Genomic DNA, 14,366 nt, shown 5'->3' with positions numbered 1-14,366 from the left:
CCAGTCCACCCATGACTCTGAGGGCTGAGTTGCTGTGCTTCTCCTTCAAACAAACCTAGTAATCAGTTCCTCTTCTAAACTGCAGACATCCATTCCCTAGGGTTTGGTGGACAGCATGCTAAAAAATGCAAGGGCATTTCTATGTTCAAGTCTGTGGTGAACTTCTGGTCTGTGAGCATTGTTTGGATGTGCCCAGAGGAGCAGGGAATGCAGAATCAAATCCTGCCTGGTTTCAAGATGGACCTCAACAAGAGTGCAGTAGTAAGCCTTGATAGCAGGCCATTAGATTTAGCACAAAGGTTTCTTCAGCTTCGTGTCTTCTGCTCACGTTTGCTTTTTGCACACAATTGATTGGGTCAAAACCACCCAAAAAAGGACATCAAAGCTATGTAGATGTGGTGCTGAGTGGCATGGTTTAGCAGTGACCTGGCACTTGTCCATCTTAAAGGTTTCTTTCAAGCAAAATGATTCTATGTTGCTACATCCATATATTTACTAAAGGAAAACAGGAGGCAATCAGTGGTATCTTCAAAGGTCTTACTTATTTTATATCATAATGGCTACTCTTTTTTCTGACCTTGGTTAAACAGCCAAACAGGTACATTTCACCAAATTCTGATTACCAAATCACCAGTGGCAAAAAGTTATATCAGTATTATGCTGTTCAGTAATGATGGCAGTGAAAAAATGTTTTATGCCATGTAAATATGCCAGATTCTTGTCCGAGTGATGTTTCCCAGTCATTTTTCTTTCCATGTTCCTGATGATCATCAAGGTATGAAATGAAATGAAGACACAATAGAAGAAAGTAAGAATTAAGATCAAGGGTGATGAGTATTTGCTCTAGCACTGAACTTGAAAGGAAATCTTCCATAAAATAAAACTTTAACTGAAGGACCAGTGGGAAGCTAGTAGGAGAATTAAGGTAGAAGATAGGGTAGCTATAAAAAGCCATTCCAAAAGAAGGATGTGGGAAGAAGGGGAGGTAGGGAAGGAAATGGTGTTTCAAACCATATTGAAGTAAGAAGCAGGTTTCCTAATTCTGAAAGCCTTAATTAAGCCCCTTTTAAAAATTAAGCAGAATGGATTAATCCCAGACCATTGTTTGAAATTTTGCCACAGTTCCTGCCCTTCTGTTCGTGGAGGTAGGAGTTTCACAAAAGCCCTCAGGTGGCCAAGAGAGCCAGTGGCATCCTGGCCTGCATCAGCAATGGTGTGGTCAGCAGGAGCAGGGAGGTCATTCTGCCCCTGTACTCTGCACTGGTTAGACCACACCTTGAGTACTGTGTTCAGTTCTGGGCCCCCCAGTTTAGGAGAGACATTGAGATGCTTGAGTGTGTCCAGAGAAGGGCGACGAGGCTGGTGAGAGGCCTTGAGCACAGCCCTATGAGGAGAGGCTGAGGGAGCTGGGATTTGTTAGCCTGGAGAAGAGGAGGCTCAGGGCAGACCTTATTGCTGTCTACAGCTACCTGAGGGGTGGTTGTGGCCAGGAGGAGGTTGCTCTCTTCTCTCAGGTGGACAGCACCAGAACAAGAGGACACAGCCTCAGGCTGCGCCAGGGGAAATTTAGGCTCGAGGTGAGGAGAAAGTTCCTCACTGAGAGAGTCATTGGACACTGGAATGGGCTGCCCGGGGAGGTGGTGGAGTCGCCGTCCCTGGGGCTGTTCAAGGCAGGATTGGACGTGGCACTTGGTGCCATGGTCTAGCCTTGAGCTCTGTGGTAAAGGGTTGGACTTGATCTATGAGGTCTCTTCCAACCTTGGTGATACTGTGATACTGTGATAATAATGCTCATAAAAGAAGGACAGTAGCCCAACCCCCAGGACGGTAGCCCAACCCCCAGTGAACAACCCATCACTAATAAACCAGAGTGTGCAGCTTAAAGCAACACTCCAATAACAAATTAGTTTGTGTGAGCAGCCCAGCACCGAAGGACAACCCAACAATAACAAACCAGTGTGTGCAACCCAGAGCACTCAGGAGCAACCCAACAATAACAAACTAGTTTGCAGGCCTGATGGGAGAAAAGAAATTCAGCAAGGAAATGGATTTCAGTCTGAATTTTCCAAGGGGTTATTATTATTAACAACGGAGAGTTAAACTATTAATGTTTAAATTAAGAATAATACCTTCTGGAGCCCAATCCTGCTCTCATTGAGTTTAATGGGACTAGGAACAGACCCAAAGTACCCTTAAGGGATTTAGGCAGTGAGGAGAACAAACTTTTACCTGTGACTAATGAGCCCACCACGGCAAATGGAAATTTTGTTCATCTCTGCTGGATACAGTGAGCTGGTCTTTATGGGGAAATGGAAACTGTTGAAGTCCTGGCACCAGGACTGTGCTTGTGGTAACCTGCTCTCAGATGCTACTGAGCTTGATCAGGGTTAGATCACCCTGTGGGGATGCCTTTTCACCTTGCTGTTACCCTACCATGATGAAATCCCCAGATGAGTCTTCAAATGAGACCAAAGGAGGCTGGATCCTCTAAGAGTGAGCATAAATCATGCCTTATTGCACAACCTCCCTTCCAGCATTCCTTCACAAACACACAAATCTACCCCCTCCATTATATACATTATGGTGCAAATATATTATGGTTACATTTTCAAGACCAAATCCATCATCTTGGCCTCCCTGTGCAGAATTCCTCTGTGTCAAAGCTATCTCCCACCCATCCTGCTGAGCATTATCTGGCTCCTGAGGTCCTGAGCACAGCTCTGAAAGCTAAGACCCAGCCAGCTTCTTCGAACTTCACAGCTTGAGCTCTTCTCTGATAGAATTTATGCCTCCCACATCCAAGCCTACTGGAAGAGCAGACATCTGCCAGGAATGATCCTTAGAAGAAAGCATGACTAATTGGAGATAGGGTGATAGCCAGCCTGAAATCTATTCTTTAATAAGTGAATACACACTTTAATAAGTGAAAATATTAGTTATTCCTTTGCTAACTCAATTTTCTTGGTGAGAATAAGACCAGCACCTTCCCCTAGGTGCATGTCTGTAGCCAGGTGGGGGTTGGCCTCTTCTCCCAGGCAACCAGCAACAGAACAAGGGGACACAGTCTCAAGTTGTGCCAGGGGAGGTCTAGGCTGGATGTTAGGAGGAAGTTGTTGCCAGAGTTAGTGATTGGCATTGGAATGGGCTGCCCAGGGAGGTGCTGGAGCCACCATCTCTGAAGGTGTTCAAGCAAAGCCTGGATTGAGGCACTTAGTGCAATGAACTAGTTGACTGGATAGGGCTGGGGGATAGATTGGACTGGATGATCTTCAAGGTCTCTTCCAACCTGGTTGATCCTATGATTCTATGATTCTATGGAGAACAGCCCCTGTTGTCAGTCTGGGATTCATGGAGAAGAGGTTGGCCGGAGACATGCAGGGATGCAGGACAGATCCAATACAGCATGACTGTGCTCCATCCAAAACAGCCATTGCCCTGTCTTGGTACCTTCTGATCAAGGGAGTGAGAAAGGCACCCTCCTAAAGAGGATGCTCTGCTGATGAGGAAGGCAAGGAGAGATCTGGATTAGCAAGGCAAGACAAATATTATAGAGATTGTGTGAGAGTTTTCCCCCTTGACAGACATAATCCCTAATGTTATAAACTGTGGTTTGGCTCCCATGCCAGTTTTGCCCAGTGATTACTTCAGGAGTGAGTCTTGATTCAGATCAGTTTAACTGGAACCAGAATAGAGCCGAAGGTGTTTAGAAATTACTTTCAATCTTCAACACTCCAGAGACCTGGCTGGGAATGTAGCAAATAGATCAAGGAAATAAAAGGGAACATTGGGGTCGCTGCTAGAGGTCAGGTGAGGAAAAAAAAGAGGAGTTGACCCTGATTAATCAGAAACATGATGCTGTTGAGAGGAGAAAATATTTGGGGGTTTAGACTCCTGGCAAACAACAGCAAAATACCAACAACTGCCATTGGCTGGATTTTTTTCCTTCCAACCAAACCAGAGGAAATTCCTGAACTGACAATGAACAGGAACAATGAGTGAGTCAGTCCCTTCAATGCCAGAAATTCTCTGGATTTCCTTGCCAGACTGATGTCTTTGGAAGGTCATAGTGATATGGAGATACATTTCTGTGAAACTTTGGGGTTGAAGATAAGCCAAGCCAAGATGCAGATAATGAATGCAGAAATATTCCAACTGCCCATAAAATTTCACATCTTCAGAGAAAGGGAAGACTCATTGTTTCCCTCATTCTTTCCTAAATGTCTTGCTCTTTTCTAGCATTAGGTTGCTCTCAGATTTACATGAAAGTTGTTCCGATGCTGTCTTTGATGGTGACCTCATAAACCACCTGCAAAAGAGCTGTGGGAGGTTGGTCCTACAGCATCCTGACTGTTGGTAATTTTAACCTTTCTTCTCTGATTTCAAGAAGACTTTTGCTCATTTCATAGAAAAGACTCCTCTCCATACCTGACACCATAGATGTGTAAAAGCCAGGATAATGTTCATACTGCTGTTGTCCAAGAGCGATTACGTCTTGCTATGCCCTGAGTTTATTCATGCTTCCTTCTAATTACCTCTAACACTCATCAACATAGATGTGGGTATAGTGTATTCAAAAACCAGAGCAAGTACAATCACTAACCAAAATTGATCTCATCAGAATAATTGGCATCAAAGCCCAAACTTCAACCTTCTAGTGGTTCGTGGTGGACCAGTTTGCCTACTGCACCTAAGGATGGCCCAGAGACATGTTGACAGGCTGACACCAGCTCACTAACTGAAATCATAGAACCATAGAATCAAGCAGGTTGGAAGAGACCTCCAAGATCATCCAGTCCAACCTAGCACCCAGCCCTAGCCAGTCAACCAGATCATGGCACTAAGTGTCTCATCCAGGCTTGGCTTCAACACCTCCAGTGATGGTGACTCCACCACCTCCCTGGGCAGCCCATTCCAATGGGAAATCACTCTCTCTGTGAAGAACTTCCTCCTAACATCCAGCCTATACCTCCCTTGGCACAACTTGAGACTGTGTCCCTCCTTGAGGGAAAAGGAGGCTCAGGGGAGACCTCACTCTCTACAGCTACATGAAAGGAGAGGTGAGGTGGCAGTTGGTCTCTTCTGCTAAGGAGCAAGTGGCAGAACCATAGGAAACAGCTTCAAAAAGTGCCAGAGGAGATTTAGATTGGACACAAGGAACAATTTCATCCCCCTGAGGGCAGTGGTGAAGTCCCCATCCATGAAGGGATTTCAAAGCAGTGTAGCTGTGCTGGTGAGGGACATGGCTTAGCTGCAATTCAGCGGTGCTGGGTTTGTGGTTGGACTTGATGATCTTAAAGGTTTATTCCAGCTAAAAGGATTCCATGATTCTGTGATTCTAAGTCCTCCATGAAGTGATGTAAGCCCAGGAAGTGAGGCAGAAGTGAGCAGCCAGAGAAGAATGTGAGCTTTACATGCTAGTGAGAGTCTGTCCTCTGGGCAGAGTATTTTTTTTTTTTACCACACATTACTCATCTGTTTACTTACTATTAATTTAAATAGAAACTTGTGAACATTATCTATGAGATTTTTTTCCCCTGGTAGCTATAAAGTGCCAAAAATCCCAGTTCCCAGTCCCAGTCTCACACTGCTAATGCTCTTACTAAACACATACATATGATAGATAGAGGGGCTGAAGATATCCAGACACACAAAGCAGATGCACCATGTGATATTATCACTGGCTTGCTACAGATCTCAGCACTTTCAGCAAGTATCAATGGAGAAGTGACCTCCTTGCAGTGAAACACAACCAGAAACCACAGCCCCAGGCCCTTTTTCAAATTGAAATTGCCTAATCTTGCACTACTCTACCAAACACACAAATATGCAACAATGGATGGAAAGAAAATAAGGCTTCTCTGTATGAGCTCTGGATTAGAAAGGAATGGCTGGAAAAAACCTAAATTGTAGTAGGAGAACATTCCAGCATGGGGATCTGGTGACACTGGAGCTGAGTTTTGCTCCTGTGGTTTCCAGTACCACCAGCCTGGATAACCTTGCGCTGAAACAGTTTCATCTGCAGTATCTGTGGGTTGTTTTCCTCCACCACAATCGGAGCAGCTACTGTTATAGTTAGATAAAGATGAAAAAGTTAACCTGGGGAAAACAAGGTGGCTTTGTTATTATTGTTTGTTTCTATCTGAAATTTCAAAGGGTACAGTGGGAGCAGAAGATATCCTCTGGAACAGGCTGTCAGGAACTCTGAGTTGATACAGATGTATTGATTTAATCAGGCTGTATGACACCATTTATTTATGTAAAACATCTGTGGCAAAAAATGTGGGACTTTGAAGGCACAGTGATATGTGCCTGGTCTTGTCTTGCACCTGAAAATGTGTGATAAGAGCATCCACGTATGTTGGAAGGGTCAGTTTTAGGGCAGATTTGCTTCGTGTGCCACCTATATCCATGAAATGTAAGGCAGCTCAAAGCCCAGGGAGGCTACAAAAGTCTTGTCAGGGACTGCAGTAAATTTTAGATATGAGTTCAGAATCTACAGAATCACAGAAGGGTGGAGATTGGAAAGAGCCTCTGGAGACCATCCAACCTGTTACAGTAGGGTCACCCACGGCAGGTTGTCCAGGATCACAATGTCCAGGAAGGTTTGGAATCTCTCCAGAGAAGGAGACTCCACAACCTCTCCGGACAGCCTGCTTCAGGGCTCCAACACCCTCAAAGTGAAGAAGTTTTTCCATATTGTGCTAGTTTGAGCCTAGCTAGAATGTTTTGGTGAGAAGGACTAGGTTACAGGCTGTGAAAGGAAAACAATGGTGATCTCTACCTCCCTCATAGGCTTGATGAGATGTATCAGAACAAGAAATAAAAACATAGATAATCACTCCACTTCTGCTGCTGGCAAGCTCTGAGCTGCATATTACCCTCTAACCTCACCCTCCATTTTTTTCACTAATCCACTTTGCTTCCTAACCCCCTGGCTGAACCTCCATTCTTCCTTGGGACTGGGGTAAGGTTGAGAGGGGTAGGGGGAAGGTGAAAGGGGCAGTTGAGAGCCCCTCCTGAGGACTCAGGTTTCTGGGAGGGCTGTTGTGTTTTTGTATTACCTTTTACCTTGTGTATTTCTGTCTATAACTGTATATACTGTAAATATCTGCTTGTACATTGTGCTAGCTCTAAATATAAGCTTCATTCATATTTCCAGAGCTGGCTGAGTCTAGCCTGGGTGATTTCTAAAGTGTGTGTGGGGTGGGGAACACCCAAACCATCACACATATATATTTAGGTGGAACTCCCTGTGTTCCAGTTTATGTTCATTGCCCCTTTTCCTGTTTCTGGCCACCCTTGCCTGCAGGGGATTATTCTTCCTTATGTGCAGGACCCTACACTTGTCCTTGTTGAAACCCATGAGTTTCCCCTCCACCCAACTCTCCTCTCCAATCCAACTGCAGTTCCCCTCCAGTTCCCATCCAATTCCCTTCCGCAGAACTCTCCAATTGCAATCCAAAGCAGCAGATTGAAACGGGCAAAGAAACTTAAAAGCGGTAACACTAGAAAAGGAAAAATTCAAGAGTGGATTTTTCTGGTCTATATTAGATACAGATTTTTAATCCATGGGAAGTCCAAGCTTGTCTGCAAACTGAAGAGATTACGTGACTGAAGAGGCTATGGGATTATCATCTCTTCAGCAACAGCATGAGAAACTATTTGGAGTTCATACGCACACCAGCACAAGTTTACATGATAAATCAGTAGCTTGAGTGCTTCCAGAATAGGAGTACATACGAATGTGTTGAAACTATTGTTTCTGTTGTCTTTTTAATGCTACTGGGAAGCTTTTTGTGGTAAAGCAATAGAGTCATTGCCAGCTACATTATTACAGTCTCAGTCTAACATCTGCAATTACTATGGAGTAAACGGTTCGCATCCCATATGAAATATAAAAAAAATGAGGAACAGATTTCAGTATTTTTCTCTCTCTCTGTGAATTCTCTGGCTTTTTTCTTTTTTTTTTTTTTACTGTTTCATCGTGCCTGGACAGTTTAAAGGTCTGAGAGAAGAGGAAGCCAAAGTACTCATTTGTAGTAAGTCACGGTTAAAGATTAATTTATACATATAAATATATATATATATAAACCCCTGTTGTTCAGAAAGCTTTCAGAAGAGTTCAGATGGTTATCAGGAATCTGTCTCTGAAATCTTTCTCTAGATATCAAACATTAGTGGAACCCCTTTATCCCTCCTGTTCAGTCCAACATGCTGCTTCCATGCAGGTCTCTCTCTCCATGACAGAGTACCTGCTCCTATATCCACCCATTCTTCACAGTACCATCCATCATCCCACTTCTTACATTTGCTTTCTCAGAGCTGAGAGGAGATGCTGCCATAAATATCCACAAAGCTAGCTTATTTTCTTGCTTCAAAGCTTGCCTCTGACATTTTCTTTAGCCACAGTGCCTACAAAGAACAATCAAAAGCATAAAAACTTGGCTTGCTGGAGTGAGAAAAACATTTTGCCAATATTGCTGACCAATATGACTTGTCTCTTTCTCTGTGCAATCTGTCTTTCAGGGAAGGTCTTCAATGTTGTTCCTCAGAGAGCAAAGGACACTAAGAAAGCCAAAAATCTATTCTTTCCCCTACTTTAAGGTGAGCTCTTTGTATAACAGGCCAAGAAGCTTGAAGTCATGATCACAGAATCATAGAATGGTAGGGCTTAGAAAGGACCTTTGGAGTGCAGCCTCCTTGCTAAAGCAGGGTCACTCACAGCACATTGCTCAGAATCACAATGTCCAGGCAAGGTTTGGAATCTCTCCAGAGAAGGAGACTCCTCAACCCCTCTAGGCTGCCTGCATCCAGGCTCCAGCACCCTAAAAGCAAAGAAGTTTCTCTTCCTGGTTCCAGTTTGTGCCTATTAACCCTTGTACTGTTGCTGGACACCAACGAAAAGAGTCTGGCCCCATCCTTTTAACCCTCACTTTTTAGCTACTGATCATCATTAAGAGGATCTCTCAGGCTGCTTTTCTCCAGGCTAAACACTCCAAGGTCTTCCAGCCTCCACGATGAAGGCTTCACCCTTGCTGAGATGGTTTGGACAATTTCAATGACAGACATGGTGCCTGCATTCACTTCTTCTGGCACATGGTGACCTTGAGGCAAGCTTTAATTTGTGAGAAAGCCTCAGCCAACGAGGGTGGATTCCAGCCTTTAAAAGACATATGAAGAAATACTGGTTTTATGGAGCTGCCAAGTTGTGTGTTTCTTCTGTGTTGCCATCACAACCCCGGATAGGCATTAGACAGCAAGCCCTCGATGCTCCGCTGTAAGCCTCAATTCCATCCTGGATATTTCTAATGCCAAAAACTACTCCAGCAGCAGCCAGCACAGACCTTAACACACACAGGATTTCCAAAACTCTTTCACATCTTCAAAGCACTGTGCAAACAGGGGCTAATTAAACTTTAATGAATGTCTTGACAGCTAAAAGGTTTTTTCACTCTGCTTTTAGCTAGCGATTGTTCATTGCCAATGGAAATCACTGAAGACCCCAACCAAAACACTCTCAGGGTAAACAGACTCTGATTTGCTGAGTACATTTAGCTAAGAGCTGAGTGAACACTTTTTTTGTGACTATATTTACTTATCCTTTCTCTAAAAAATATGAATTTTTTTTTTCTAAACCCCTGCACAAAGCCAAATAAATAATCTGGAACAAAATGACAGAATATATGTAAAGCAGAGGGGAAAGGTTAAATACCAAAATGAAATTGGGCATCAAAACAAAAGTCCATTCTCAGGGTGTAAACGAAGTGTCCAGTCCTTTCATCAAAAGTGTTTACAGCTTGTTTTGGTAATATGAGTCTAAGTGGCTAATGGAGCACACGGCATGGGGCTGTGCAGCAGTGCATTCCTCTTTGTGATTTAAAAAAAATCATAACATTCTTTGAAATATGAAAATCCTGAGCCTTGATACAATCCATATTATTGAGCTGGTTCCAGCTACATGTATGTATTTGATTAGCTCACAGCAGTCCAGTCATTTGGTAAAGGTTTCTCTGAAGAGCGTAGCCTACCTAAGGTGGCAATGAAATGGCACAATCTGTTCAGTGATTGCAAGAGATGCTGAGTGCTTCCTGCTTCCCTTCTCCAGCTTGATGGTAATGCTCATTCTTTATGTACTTTGGAAAATCAGGTCATTTAAGATCAAAGAGTTTATTTTCAGAAGCAAGTAGTGACTTAGAAACTCATGGAATCATACAATTGTTTCGGTTGGAAAAGTTCTCTAAGCTCATTGGGTCCAATGGTTGACCTAAGTCAAGGCTCTCAAAGTAAAATCATCACCTTGCTGATATTAACGAGAAAAGGTGCCTGGAGAAATGGTAGGATCCATGTCCATCTGATTTTTATATCCATCCACTTGAGGATGTCCCTGCTCACTGCAGGGAGGTTGTGCTAGATTACCTTCAGAGGTCGCTTCTGACCTGGCTGATTCTCAAAGTAAAATCATCACCTTGCTAACATTAACAAGAAAAGATGCTGGAGAAACTGTAAGATCCATGTCCATCTGATTTTTATATCCATCTACTTGAGGATGTCCCTGCTCACTGCGGGGAGGTTGTGCTAGATGACCTTCAGAGATCCCTTCTGACCTGGCTGATCCTGTGATCTTAGTGTTAACAAGTTTACTTCACTTGTTCATGGCCATGTGTTCAGAATGCAGTAGGTTTGTTGAAGACCTCTAGTTCAATCTGCTGTGTGGTTCCCATTGGAAGAGAAACCTCCAAAGCTGCCTCAATTAGATGGTCTTATAGCCTGTAGGAAGCATCAAACCACCACTCATGCTGCAGCATAGAAATACTTGCTCTTTGACTCCTGCAATGGAAGTGGTTTTGTGGGAGGAACATGGCTCTACTGCCAGGTAGGAAGTCCAGGTTATGTTGCTTCCAACCAGCAATAAATGGCTTCCTGTAAGAGAGGTAGGCCATATGGCTGTGTGGACATATCCCAGCATGTATAGAGCTAGCCTGTGGTTTGGGTGTACCACAAAGACAGCATGGGATTTGGTGCCCACATTGGGTAACTCTGGTCAAAAACCACTTCAAAAAAACTGGACTTGGACCAGTTTGCCCTGTATCACTTGGTGTTTGTGCTGGGAATGTGACGATGCTCTTTCCCACTTTGGTCCCACCTCTTGTGTTCTCCCAACTACAGCACATGGGTGGTGTGTTCTGGCAGGGTTTGCTGAGAACTGCTTTGAAACTCTGGAAGGAGGGAGGAGGTAGCGCTGAGCTCTAAGAAACTCACGTTCATTTGTGACTGTGAGCTTTTTGGATGCACTCACTGAGTTTTTAATAACAAGACCATTGGCAGGACTTGCTAAAATCACTGGTCTCCTGCACCAGAAAACAGAGAGCCAAACCATTGAGTTTGCTGTTGATTGTTCTTCTTTCTTGCATTGCTGCAGGAAGCATTAGAAGCCAATATCTTTAATAACTGAGATCCAAGCAGCTTTCTCACATCTCGTTGATGTTTTGTTCAGGCCCATTTCAATTAGAAGCTTTGTAAATTCTGATCAAGTTTACCAGTAGGAACAATTCCTGTTATTCCTTCAACATTTCCCTTTGTTTAACTTAATCTGATATCTCCTAAATTCCTTCCTATATCAATCAAACTTCCTACTGGTTATATCAATCCAATTTCCTAGTGGTTTGCAGCCCTCATATATGTGCAGACAGTTGTTATATCCTCTCTTAGTCATAATTTGGCCAACTTAGATATATTGAGATCTTTTAATCTTTTTTTTGTAAGTCAGTCCCCTTTGGCTCTTCATAATTTTGCTTATTTTTATTTTCCCTTTTCCCTTTTTTGCCCCCCTTCTGAGCTCTCTCCATGTCGTTGATATCTTAGAATCATATAATGGTTTAGGTTGGAAAGCACTTGCAGAAGTCATCGAGTCCAACCCCTCTCCTGCGGTGAGCAAGGATGTTTTGATGAGGTTCCCTGAATGGAATAATGTTCAAGAAATGAGATGATCACCATTGCCACACTCTCTTCATAGAGTCTCCACAAGTGAACAACTTTTCCACTGCCATGTAATACAGTCAACAGAGACCAAATGTTGCTCTGCTCCATCGGTGGTCACACAACAGTTACCTTTAAAGGCCAGGTGGCCAAGAGAACCAATGGCATCCTGGCCTGCATCAGGAACAGTGTGGCCAGTAGGACAAGGGAGGTTATTCTTCCCCTGTACTTAGCACTGGTCAGGCCACACCTTGAGTACTGTGTCCAGTTCAGGGCTCCTCAATTCAAGGGAGATGTTGAGGTGCTGGAACATGTCCAGAGAAGGGCAACGAAGATGGTGAAGGGCCTGGAACACAAACCCTATGAGGAGAGGCTGAGGGAGCTGGGTTTGTTTAGCCTGGAGAAGAGGAGGCTCAGGGTTGACCTCATTGATACCCACAACTACCTCAAGAGACATTGTAGCCAGGTGGGGGTGGCCTCTTCTCCCAGGCAACCAGCAATAGAATGAGGGGACACAGTCTCAAGTTGTGCAGGGGTAGATATAGGCTGGATGTTAGGAGGAAGTTCTTCACAGAGAGAGTGATTGGCATTGGAATGGGCTGCCCAGGGAGGTGGTGGAGTCACCATCCCTGGAGGTGTTCAAGAAAAGCCTGGATGAGGCACTTAGTGCCATGGTCTAGTTGACTGGCTAGGGCTGGGTGCTAGGTTGGACTGGATGATCTTGGAGGTCTCTTCCAACCTGGTTGATTCTATGATTCTATGATTCATGGGGCAACATCTCCCTTTCAGCTGGAGATTACTTAGCCTGAGTCGCTGAGGGCTTGGCAGGAGCTCAGCTCCAGTGTTTTTCACAAGTGTTTCCCATCTATCTCCAAACACAATGAGCATTTGCTCTGTCTTCCAGTTTATTGATTAAAGAATTAGAACAACTTGGGTTTAACTTATTTTCCTCTTCAACCAGAACCTCCTTCATCTCCTCAAACCTGACATGTCAGAATTTATCATAGTTTAGGGCATTTCAGCCAATGCAGACCACAGAGAAGTATTTACATCCAGGCCAGAGTGAGTCAATCTTTCAAATAAGATTTTATGAGACTATCAAATGCTTCACTAAAATGCAGATATATTTGCCCAGAACTCAATGTAGCTATTTAAAACTTCATGGCCAGGTAATAAAAGTTGGAGTACCTGGTCACAAGAGTGTCAGTACCTCTTATGGATGTCTTCTGCTAGAGTAGAGCCAGAAGTAATGCTTGAAAACTATATTTCCTCCCTATTAAAACACTCTGAGCTCCAACTACTGTATCAGAACATCAGAGATGTTCAGTAGTAGGAGAACATCTGAGTGCACCTCCTTGACCAAACAGGTGAAAGCATTGCTCCTGTGATATTCAGATGCAGTGCCAAAGAGAGCCTAGACACCACACCAACCTTATTGGGGTCCTGGTTGCACTTTCCTGTTGCTCTGCCACATGTATGTAGTGTCAAGAGTGACATAGGGAATTGATGCCCACATAAGTGGATGCACCCTTACAGCACCTGTGGATTGCTCCAGGTCATATTAGCCCAGTGCCAAGGAAACTAGGAACTGGAAAAGGAGAAGTCGAAGACCTGAGGCTGCTACATGTTGGCTTGTCATCACTTGACTTAAGAGTTAACATTATTATTAGATGTAAGAGAGAGCATAAGGAATGCATTTGTCTGGAATTACTTATCACTTCGAAGTCTAGGCTCAAAAGAAGAAGATCTGAACAGCTTCAGCTGGCCACACTGGTTGTTCATGCCAGATAACCTCCTATCTGCAACAGCAGCCCGGGGAAGAGTACAAATGTAGGTCAGGTTTGCAGTGATACTTCTCCCAAAACACTTGCCCAAGATACAGTAGTTTCTGGCTCAGACACTTTCTGAACCAGACACAGTGTTTAATACAGAACCCAGATGGACTTTAAAAACCTCTGAGGAGTTTTTCTTTCATGAATGTATCTAGTTGACACTTAGCAGTCCCAGGATCCTGTAGCAAGGAGTTCTTGTACAAGATGACTAAGCATGGTGTCAAGAAGGATTGCTTCTTCTCAGTTTAAACTGCCAGCTACCAGTTTTATTTCATGCTTCTGAGTTTTTGTTTTAGAAGAAAAAACAGTGAACAGCTGCTTGCTATTCTCTCCTTGTCATTCATAATTCCTGAGAACTCCATCATATCCTCTCAGACATCTCTTTTCTGGCTCAAACCTAGTCCACTTAATTGTTCTCACACTGAAGCTTTTCTAAGTCTTTATTCTTGATTCCTTCCTCCAGAGCTCACAGGATCAGGGAATGTTAGGGGCTGGAAGAGACCTTGAAAGTTCATCAAGTACAACCCTCCTGCCAGAGCAGGATCAACCTATACCAGA

This window comes from Pogoniulus pusillus, chromosome 20 (assembly GCF_015220805.1).
Source record: "Pogoniulus pusillus isolate bPogPus1 chromosome 20, bPogPus1.pri, whole genome shotgun sequence".
Lineage (NCBI taxonomy): Eukaryota > Metazoa > Chordata > Aves > Piciformes > Lybiidae > Pogoniulus > Pogoniulus pusillus.
This window is presented reverse-complemented; position numbering follows the sequence as displayed.